Here is an 11,521-nt window from a genome sequence, read left to right on the forward strand (position 1 = left end):
AGGATGGGGCCCCCCCAGCTCAGCAGCCGACGTGGGGCCCCCTCCCATAACAATATATGTAAAAGATATCACATAGTTACACAGTTTCAAAGCTCTAGAGATATTAAAAACAAAGATATCTTTAGTTTTAGATAAATTCCTACATTTACTAAATGATTTCCAATTTTGGTCCAGGACAAACTAAAAAATACTACCAACATATTATTACTGAATAATGATACCACAATACTGTTACCAAAAGAACTAACATAATTCCAATATTCCAAACAATAGCGCTACAATTTGCAAGTGATCCCTTCAAACTGACCCACAGGATTACCACAACATGACCAGTATTACCAATAATTTACCACATATAAACTCCATTTACTGATGATCTTTACCGCCATATTGTTATAATACAAACACCACCGTGCACAGGACAATATCACTAATGATACCGCTGTACAGGGCCCAAATAATAGCATTACATCATGATTATCACCACTACATAATGACTACAATACTAAATGATAACCTACACACACAGACCAGTATGTACCACCATATAGTGACCATATAGTAGTATATACCAGTCCTGCACAGAGGCTGCAGTGTGATCCAATGACTTACAGGTGACGTCCCTCATGTTGTCTCTTCCCTTCTCTCTGATCTTCCAGGAGACTTCTTCCAGCCATGACTCATCTCTGCTGGTTTATAAAACAGACATGGTTGACATCATCCTTTATTCTCCTCACACCTGACCCTCACATACACAACAACCACACTGTGCCCCCACATATATACCCCTCACACCACAACTGACCACACTGTAGCCCACATGTATCATATATACCCCTCACACCACAACTGACCACACTGTGCCCCCACATATATACCCCTCACACCACAACTGACCACACTGTAGCCCACATGTATCATATATACCCCTCACACCACAACTGACCACACTGTGCCCCCACATATATACCCCTCACACCACAACTGTTCACACTGTACCCACACATATACCCCCCACACTGTACCCCTGACCAGTGTTACTACACACACAGTGATGTCACAGGACAGAGGGTTAATACACACACACAGATGTCACAGAACAGGGGGTATTACAGTGAAGTCACAGCACCAACATTATCAATAAGATAAAACCATAACAATAACTGATGACAATAACCCCACACCCCAATGCTGCCTCACTATAGACACTATGAATATAACAGTACATGTACAGTACAGGCTGAGAGCTGTCTCACACTAGAAGGTTAGTCAGTGAGTACAATACTGATCTGACAAAGGCAGAAGTGTGCTCTAGTACCTCACAGGTGACATGTCTTCTCCTTCAGGGCCAGAATCGGCGTAACTTATGGCTGAAGAATCTTCCACCAGATGTCTCCAGCTCCCGACAGCACATGCCCCACACTGTGCACCTAAAAATACCACAGTTACTCACAGTACAATGCCACCTGGATAACAGAAATATGCCCCCCCCCAAATATAGCCCATAATAAAACCTGTGTTCCCTGCATATATTACTATACTACAGACCCGGAGTAATACTGCACCCCTAATTATATGTCACCTCCCAATTACACAATAAATGGTTCCCCCATGACTTAATTTATACATTGATCCCTTTAATGAATTAATTTCCCTATTTATGGCCCTTTTTAATATACTGGGGTGCCACATGAATTTTAAAGGCCCCTCAAGTAATTATTTAATATACTGCGCCCCCCCCTCCCCCCATTTAGTTATTTAATATACTGCCTCCCCCACCCTCTGAACTATTTTACATACTGGGCCTCACTCCCAATACATTTCATACACTGGGCTCCTCTGTAAATTATTTTATATTCTGCTCCCTCCATTAATTATGTAATATACTGGGCCCCCAAATGAATTTTGTACACTTCACTCTTTGGGTCAGTAAGATCAGAGGGATACTAAATTTATGCAGGTTTTATTGAGTTAAATTAAAACCTCATCACGAAAAAAGGGGGTTTTGTCATCTTCTGACGCTAATAACTTTTTCATCCATATGTACTTGAGCTTTTCGTCTTATACTCGGGTCAAGAAAAAAAAAAGAAAGTCAAAACTCACCTTTCCGACCTGAGCAGGTCTTCTTTTGTTCCGTCGGCAGCGTATACAGACCTGCCGCTGCTGATGGAAAAGTGGCGTCGGAACGGTGAGTTTTGACTTTCTTTTTTTAAGTGCTGGCTATATATGGGGTCAGGTGCAGGCTATATACCAGGGCAGGAGCTGGCTATATACAGGGGCAGGAGCTTGGCTATATCGGGGGCAGGTGCAAGCTTTATACCAGGGCAGGAGCTGGCTATATACAGGGGCAGGAGCTTGGCTATATCAGGGGCAGGAGCTGGCTATATCAGGGGCAGGAGCTGGCTATATCAGGGGCAGGTGAAAGCTATATACCAGGACAGGAGCTGGCTATATACGGGGGCAGGAGCTGGCTATATCAGGGGCAGGTGCAAGCTATATACCAGGGCAGGAGCTGGCTGTATACGGGGGCAGGGGCAGACTATATCAGGAGCAGGTGCTGTGTATATATGGGGCAGGAGAAGAGCTATATCAGGGGCAGGTGCAAGCTTTATAGCACAGCAGGAGCTGGCTATATAGGGGGGCAGGCTACATCAGGGGCAGGACCTGGGTGTATATGGGGACTGGCTGGCTATATAGGGGCTGGAGGGAGGCTATATACAGGTGCAGGAGGAGAGCTATATCAGGGGCAGGTGTTGGCTATATAAGGGTTGGCTTATACTTGAGTATATAAGGTACTGAGATGTGTGAGGAGTCATTTTTTTGCCGGGATGAGCTGAAGTTTTCTTTGCTACCATTTTGAGAACTGCCAGACCTTTTTATCAGTTTTTGTTACATTATTTATGTTATGTAAAATGGTGTAAAAGTCACATCTCGGACATTTGGGCGCTATTTTCAGCAATGTGGTTCAACATCAGCAATAACCGTTTTTATATTTTGAAAGACCAGACATTTTGAGACACGGCGATACCTAACGTGTTTGTGATTTTTACTGTTAAATAAATTTAATATCAGTTCTAGGGAAAGGGGGTTGATTTATTTTTTTACACTTTTTTTTTTTACTATTTTTTAGACCCGTTTCTACCATATACTGCAATACTACTGCTATACAACTGTATTGCAGTATATGCCACTGGCACATTGTAACGAATCTGCAGAAACCATGCAGCCTTGGGTCTGACAAAGACCCAAGGCTGTCATGGCAACCGATCGCTGCCCCGATGACGTCGTACGGTGACGTTGTAAGATGATTGCACCAACGTGCCACCATCCTTTAAATGTTGGCGGCGGTATCAGACCGGTTAATACCCGCGGTTGGTGCTAGCACCAATCACGGTTATTAGCAGTGGGTCTTTGCTGCAACATGCAGAAAACCATACCTCTGTTTGAAGAGGGCTCAGCCCGTGAGCCCTCTTCATACAGCCCCCGTACCGCTACGCCGTACACGTATGCTGAAGAGGGTGAAGGAGTTAATAGTTAATATTCTAAACCCCCACACACAATTAATTATTTAATATGCTGTCCCTCCCAGAATTATTTATTTAATATGCGGCTGCCCCTCAAATAAATAGTTAATATGCTGCTGCCCCCCCAAATAAATAGTTAATATGCTGCTGCCCCCCCAAATAAATAGTTAATATGCTGCTGCCCCCCCAAATAAATAATTAATATGCTGCTGCCCCTTTAATTCATTAATTAATATGCTGATGCCCCCCCCCAATTGATTTCATATGCTGATGCCCCCCTTAATTAGTTGATATGCTGCTGCCCGCCCCACAATTAACTATTTAATATTCAGCCCTACCCCAATTAATTATTTTATATATTTAGGGCCCCCACCATCTTTTACTGCTGTTCTATTAAAAAAATAAAACCTTATACTCACCTCAGGTCCCGCGTCTTCTTTCTTCTTGACGTGTCTGGGCAGAAAAGGGTGCGCGGCTGCGTGACGACGTAATCACGGAGCCGCGCATCCTAGTGCATGGAGCGATGTGCGCCGGGGTTGTCTTCCGGCCACATCGCTCCAGTTTATAGTGCTCGAGCGGCCGGAAACTGCCGCATCGAGCACTATACAGTGACGGGCAGGAGCTTCCGGTCCGGACGGACGGAGGCTCCTGCCCGACTGCCGATATGCCCGCCGGGGGCCCCAGCAGCTTAATCATTGGCGCTATTGGAGTGCCAGGCCGGGGGCCCCTAAGTAATAAATCTGGATCCGGGGGCCCGGCGCTGGCGCTCCAAGAGCGCCAATGAGGATCCGGCTCTGAGCATGGTGGCGACTTAGTGACCAAGTTCCATAACGTATCTGGTGAAACACCCGAAAAAAGAGCCTGACACAGCTTGTTTGATAAGGGGACGACATGTAGAGGCAGCCATGGAGACGACTTCCATGATTAAGAGCGACAGTACGGGCCATCCGTATTTCGCTGCTATGATTGAAACTTCAGGTCTCCAGCATGGCAGCGACAGATGGGCCGAGTTCCATTATGTATCTGTTGAAACACCTGAAAATTCTGCCTGACACAGCTCGTTTGATAAGGGGATGATGTGCTGTATACCCTCTCGCGCTCCAGCTTCTGGGATATAGACAGTTGAAAGTTGCGCATGGAGACATTGGTGGACGCTGTGGAGGATCGTGGAGGCGAAATGGACAGGAAACAGCAGGGGCAGTATGCATGGATGCCGCTGCCAGGTTAGCTTTGGCCTGTCCAAGCCCCTGTCTCTCGGCTCCTCCCCACCCAAAATGGGCCTGGGGGCCAGAAGCGTTTACTTTGAAAAAAGTATCATTTTCAAAGCAGGCGGGGGCTACAAACAGCACTTCTAAGAACCTTTTGTATAAGATCAAATGTAGTACTGTTCTTATAAGTAACTGGCTTGGTTATGGTGGGTGAGGGGAATGTAAACAGATGCGCAAGAAGCGCTGAAATAATATCGGTAAATGATAAAAGTTTGCCAGTATATTTTGTGGATAACACAGCAGGGTGGTGACAAAGTCAACAAGTTTGATGTGGAAGCCGTGAAAACAACCCAAAATTCTGCCTGACACAGCTCGTTTGCTAAGGGGACGATGTATCAAGGCAGCTATATGGACGACTTTGGGAGGCAGCTATGGAGATGATGTGTGGAGGTAGCAATGGAGACAACCTGTGGAGGCATCTATAAAGACGACGTGTGGAGGCTGCTATGGAGACAATTAATTTTGGATAGTGCCTGTATGTGGCAGTCCAAAAAAGTTTTCAAACCAGAGGAGCAGGTATGTGGTCCTCCAGAAAAATTAAATAGATTGAGTGCCTGTATGTGGCAGTCCAAAAAAGTTTTCAAACCAGAGGACCGGGTGGGTGGCCCTCCAGAAAAATTAAATACATAGAGTACCTGTATGTGGCACCCCCAAAAATTGTTTAAAACAGAGGACCAGGTAGGTGGCCCTTCAGAAAAATTAAATACATAGAGTACTATACCTAGAGCCAGTTGGCCCTGGCAAAAAATAGCCAGTTTCCTCTGCTTTAGCGTACAAAGAGGAGGAGAAGGAGGAAAATGAGGAGGAGTGCATACATTATTCAGGTTGAGCTTCTTTCACCTGGTGAAGAATGGAAATCCTGAGAAATCCAGGCTTTATTCATCTTGATAAGCGTCAACCTGTCAGCGATGTCAGTCAACAGGCGTGTACGCTTATCGGTGATGATGCCACCAGCTGCACTGAAAACCCGCTCAGACAACACTCTAGCAGCAGGGTAGACAAGAACCTCCAAGGCGTACAGCGCCAGTTCGTGCCACATGTCCAGCTTTGAAACCCAGTAGTTGTAGGGAGCTGTGTGATCATTTAGGATGATGGTATGGTAAGCTACGTACTCCCTCACCATCTTTCTGTAAAGAGCCCTACTCTACCGAGACTGGAGACAGGTGACAGTGTCTTGCTGGGGTGACATAAAACTGGCAAAGGCCTTGTAAAGCGTACCCCTGCCAGTGCTGGACAAGCTGCCTGCTCGCTTACTCTCCCTCGCTACTTGTTCCGCAGAAGTACGCCCTCTGCCGCTAGGATTGTCAGAAGGGAAATACTGTTTCAGTTTGTGCACCAGGGCCTGCTGGTATTCATGCATTCTCACACTCCTTTCCTCTCCAGGGATGAGAGTGGAAAGATTTTGCTTGTACCGTGGGTCCAGGAGAGTGAATACCCAGTAATCGGTGCTGGAATAAATTCTTTGAACGCGAGGGTCACAGGATAGGCAGACTAGCATGAAATCTGCCATATGCGCCAGAGTCCCAACGCGCAAGAATTCACTCCCCTCACTGGCCTGACTGTCCATTTCCTCCTCCTCCAACTCCTCTTCTTCTGCCCATACACGCTGAACAGTGAAGGACTGAGCAATGCTCCCCTCTTCTGTCTCGCCAACATTCTCCTCATCCTCCTCCTCATCCTCCTCCACCTCCTCCGATATGCGCAGAGAAACAGACCTGAGGGTGCTTTGGCTATCAACAAGGGAATCTTCTTCCCCCATCTCTTGTGACGAGCGCAAAGCATCCGACTTCATGCTGACCAGAGAGTTTTTCAACAGGCCAAGCAGCGGGATGGTGAGGCTGATGATGGCGGCATCGCCGCTGACCATCTTTGTTGACTCCTCAAAGTTACTCAGCACCTAACAGATATCAGACATCCACGTCCAATCCTCATTGTAGACTTGAGGAAGCTGACTGACCTGACTACCAGTTCTGGTGGAAGATGACATCTGGCAGTGTACAATCGCTCTGCGCTGCTGGTAAACTCTGGATAACATGGTTAATGTTGAATTCCACCTCGTGGGCACGTCGCACAACAGTCGGTGAGCGGGCAGTTGGAGGCGGTGCTGCGCTGCCCTGAGAGTGGCAGCATCTGTGCTCGACTTCCTGAAATGCACACAGATGCGGCGCACCTTTGTGAGCAAATCAGACAGATTGGGGTATGTCTTGAGGAACCGCTGAACTATGAGATTTAACACATGGGCCAGGCATGGCACATGTGTCAGTCTGCCGAGTTGAAGAGCCGCCACCAGGTTACGGCCATTTTTACACACAACCATGCCTGGCTTCAGGTTCAGCGGTGCCAGCCACAGATCAGTCTGCGCCGTGATGCCCTGTAATAGCTCTTGGGCGGTGTGCCTTTCATCGCCTAGGCTCAGCAGTTTGAGCACCGCCTTCTGTCGCTTAGCGACGGCACTGCTGCTGTGCCTAGATCTAACGACTGATGGTGCCATGCCCACGGATGGTAATTCGGAGGAAGAGGTGGAGGAGGGGTGGGAGGAGGCATAGTAGGCCTGAGAGACCTGGACCGAAGTAGGCCCCGCAGTCCTCGGCGTCCGCAGTATATGACCAGCTCCAGGGTCAGACTCGGTCCCAGCCTCCACCAAGTTAACCCAATGTGCCGTCAGCGACATATAGTAACCCTGCCTGGCAGCACTCATCCACGTGTCCGTGGTCAGGTGGACCTTGCCAGAAACGGCGTTGGTCAGGGCACAGATGAGGTTGTCTGACACGTGATGTTGCAGGGCTGGGACGGCACATCGGGAAAAGTAGTGGCGGCTGGGGACCGAATACCGAGGGGCGGCCGCCGCCATAAGGTTGCGAAAGGCCTTGGTCTCTACCAGCCTATAGGGCAGCATCTCCAGGCTAAGTAGTTTGGAGATGTGGACGTTGAGTGCTTGGGCGTGTGGGTGGGTTGCACTGTACTTCCTCTTGCGCTCCAGCGTCTGGGGTATGGAGAGCTGAACGCTGCGCATGGAGACATTGGTGGATGCTGTGGAGGATCGTGGAGGCGAAGGTGTGATTTTCGCACGGGAGGTGTTTGGGCCGGGGTCCTGGGCAGGGGGCTGACTAGCAGAGGCAGCAGGTGACACAGGGGAAGGAGCAGTGGTGTGCCCGGCTGGAGATGAACGACATTGGTTCCATTGAGTGGGGTGTTTAGCATTCATATGCCTGCGCATATTGGTGGTGGGTAAGCTGGTAGTGGTGGAACCCCTGCTGATACTGGTGTGGCACAGGTTGCACACCACAGTCCGTCGGTCATCCGGTGTTTCTTTAAAGAACCTACAGACTTCCGAAAATCCAGCCCTCGCCACTGGAGCTTCACTACGTGAAACATTTGGCGCTGATGCACCAGCTCTGGCCCTGCCACTGCCTCTTCCAACCTGTTCTCGTTGAGGACTCGCCTCCGTCTCAGAAGCACTGTGTTTACCCAGCCTATCAATCCAACTTGGGTCTGTCACCTCTTTACACACTTCTTCCACTACGTCAATAATGTTATCATCACCCACAGGCTGCGACCAGTGGAAAACCTGGGCATCGGAAAAGTGCTCAGCAGCAACCGGACAAGTGGTTTGTGACTCTGGGAAGGGTCCAGAAAACAGTTCCTCAGAGTATGCCGGTTCAAATGGCAAATTTTTCTGGGAGGGGGCAGACTGGGGGGAAGGAGGCTGAGGTGGAGCAGCTAGAGGAGTGCTGATTTCGGTGACATGGGTGGACTGCGTGAAAGACTGACTGGTGGACAAATGGCAAGAAGCATTGTCTGCAATCCACGACATCACCTCTTCGCACTGTTCTGGCCTCAACAGTGCTCTACCACGAGTCCCAGTAACTTGAGACATGAACCGAGGGCGTGTAGCTCTGCGTCGTCCCTCTGCTCCCTCATCAGCAGGTGGTGTCTCACCCCGCCCAGGACCACGGCCTCTGACCCCTGCAGTAGTTGGACGCCCTCGTCCTCTACCCCTAGCCCTCGGGTTCAACATTTTCAAAATTATAGTGTAAACTGTAAATTTTTTTTGTGTTTTTTTTTGTGTTTTTGTTGCTTTAACAAATGATGCTATCCTATTGCTATGGCTAGTTTCTAACCTACACTGGCAGCCAGGGGTGTACCAAGCCTGTCTGCTGCCTGTTGCGAGCTATAGAGAGACGCCCCCCCCACCCCCCCGGCCATATATGTAATATATCAGGGTGTGTCGGGACCAGATCCATCATATTGGTTTGATGTGAAAATAAAGCAATGCAAAATGCATACAGTGTACCGCCATGTAGTATAAAATGCATACAGCGTACCGCCATTTAGTCTAAAATGCATACAGCATGCCACGTAGTATAAAATGCATACAGCATATCACAATATAGTATAAAATGCATACAGCATATCGCCATGTAGTATAAAATGCATATAGTATACCGCCATGTAGTATAAAATGCATACAGCGTAACGCCATGTAGTATAAAATGCATTCAGAGTACCCCCATGTAGTATAAAATGCATACAGTGTACAACCATGTAGTATAAAATACATACAGCATGCTGCCATGTAGTATAAAATGCATACAGTGTACCATCCATATACATATACACACATCACATCCATACACACATACACACATCACATCCATATACACATACACACATCACATCCATATACACATACACACATCACATCCATATACACATACACACATCACATCCATATACACATACACACATCACATCCATATACTAATACACACATCACATCCATATACACACATCACATCCATATACACACATCACATCCATATACACATACACACATCACATCCATATACACATACACACATCACATCCATATACACACACCACATCCATATACACACATCACATCCATATACACATACACACATCACATCCATATACACACATCACATCCATATACACACATCACATCCATATACACATACACACATCACATCCATATACACATACACACATCACATCCATATACACATACACACATCACATCCATATACACATACACACATCACATCCATATACACACATCACATCCATATACACATACACACATCACATCCATATATACATATACAAATCAAATCCATATACATATACATATCACATCCATATACACAAACACATACATATACAGATAAACTTACTATCTTTTCTTTTAGGAAGCTTATGCCTTGTTCTGCACTTGGGGTGGGCACCTGGAGCGAAGGGGGGGGGGGGTTGGAGAGGAGAGCGGAGAGGGAGCGGGGGAGAGCGGGGGAGCGCGGGGGGGGTCGAGTTGGAGAGGAGAGCGGAGAGAGAGCGGAGAGAGAGCGGAGAGGGAGCGGGGGAGAGCGGAGGAGAGCGGGGGGGGGAGCGACATAGGGAGCGGAGAGGGAGTCGAGCGGAGAGGAGAGGGAGCGGACAGGGCGCAGAGCGGAAAGGAGATGGAGCGAAGCGGAGAGGGAGCCGTGCGGAGAGTGAGCCGACCGGAGAGGAGAGGGAACGGAGAGGAGAGGGAGCCGAGCCGACCGGAGAGGAGAGGGAACGGAGAGGGAGCCGAGCTGAGAGGAAGCCGAGGGGGTATGCCCGGAGCGGACAGGTGGCGCTGCACTTTTGACAGGGGGATGTGTGCGGCGGGAAAGAGAATGTGCCACCCGGCATGGAGGGAGGTCTGTCAGCCTGGGCAGCGGCATAGGCATCAGCATGGCGGGCAGACGGAAGCACAAGCGAAAGAGCGGGCACACAACGCCGCCCCCTTGTCCAGCAGGTGGCGCGCCGCCTGAGGCGAGAGTCTCAACTCGCCTCATGGCAGGTGCGCCCCTGCTGGCAGCACACAACAGGATTTTGTGCTGTGCCTGATGACTTTTAGTTTTGAAAAAAAAAAAGAAAAGAAAAAGCAGACTGTGCCTAATTCAATCAAACCCCTAATAAATTGTCCCACTTAGGAGTTTGAGATGGATATGTGTGTCACTAAGAGCTAAACAGAACGTTCGCAAGACTCCCTGCAAATTCGTCACAATATGGTACTAGCTGCACTACTAGTGCCAGCAAGGCCAGCCACAAGCAAATCAACCAAAAATAAAATATATAACGCTGATGTAGCCCTAACAAGGCCTGTTGGGTTCTTGTATGACTAGTTTCTAGCCTACACTGACAGCACACAACTGGATTTTGTGCTGTGTCTGATGACTTTGAGTTATAAAAAAAAAGAAAAGTAAAAAAAAAAGAAAAAGCAGACTGTTCCTAATTCAATCAAATTCCTAATAAATTGTCCCACTTAGGTGTTTGAGATGGATATGTGTGTCACTAAGAGCTAAATATAACGTTCGCAAGTCTCCCTGCAAATTCGTCACAATATGGTACTAGCTGCACTACTAGTGCCAGCAAGGCCAGCCACAAGCAAATCAACTATATATATATATATATATATATATATATATATATATATATAACGCTATTGTAGCCCAAAGAAAGCCGGTTGGGCTCTTGTATGCCTAGTTTCTAGCCTACACTGACAGCACACAACTGGATTTTCAGTCACTTTAAGTTTTGAAAAAAAAAAAAAAAAAATTGTCAGACTGTGCCTAATTCAATCAAAACCCTAATAAATTGTCCCACTTAGGTGTTTGAGATGGATATGTGTGTCACTAAGAGCTAAATATAGCGTTCATAAGTCTTCCTGCAAATTCGTCACAA

General features: G+C 47.6%; 1 long non-coding RNA gene across 2 annotated transcripts; it reads right to left on the reverse strand.

Moving 5' to 3' along the window:
• Positions 1-552: 552 nt before the first annotated feature.
• On the reverse strand, positions 553-3,975 carry LOC140116619 (uncharacterized). 2 transcript variants are annotated; one of them, XR_011852858.1, is made up of 3 exons: positions 3,944-3,975; positions 1,319-1,430; positions 553-689 (listed from the first exon to the last, which is right to left on the reverse strand). It is a non-coding gene; the product is annotated as an uncharacterized lncRNA (long non-coding RNA). The 2 variants fall into 2 exon arrangements; XR_011852857.1 differs by having other exon boundaries at positions 593-686.
• Between the last annotated feature and the right edge of the window lie 7,546 nt (positions 3,976-11,521).

This window comes from Engystomops pustulosus, chromosome 2 (genome assembly GCF_040894005.1).
Source record: "Engystomops pustulosus chromosome 2, aEngPut4.maternal, whole genome shotgun sequence".
Classification (NCBI taxonomy): domain Eukaryota; kingdom Metazoa; phylum Chordata; class Amphibia; order Anura; family Leptodactylidae; genus Engystomops; species Engystomops pustulosus.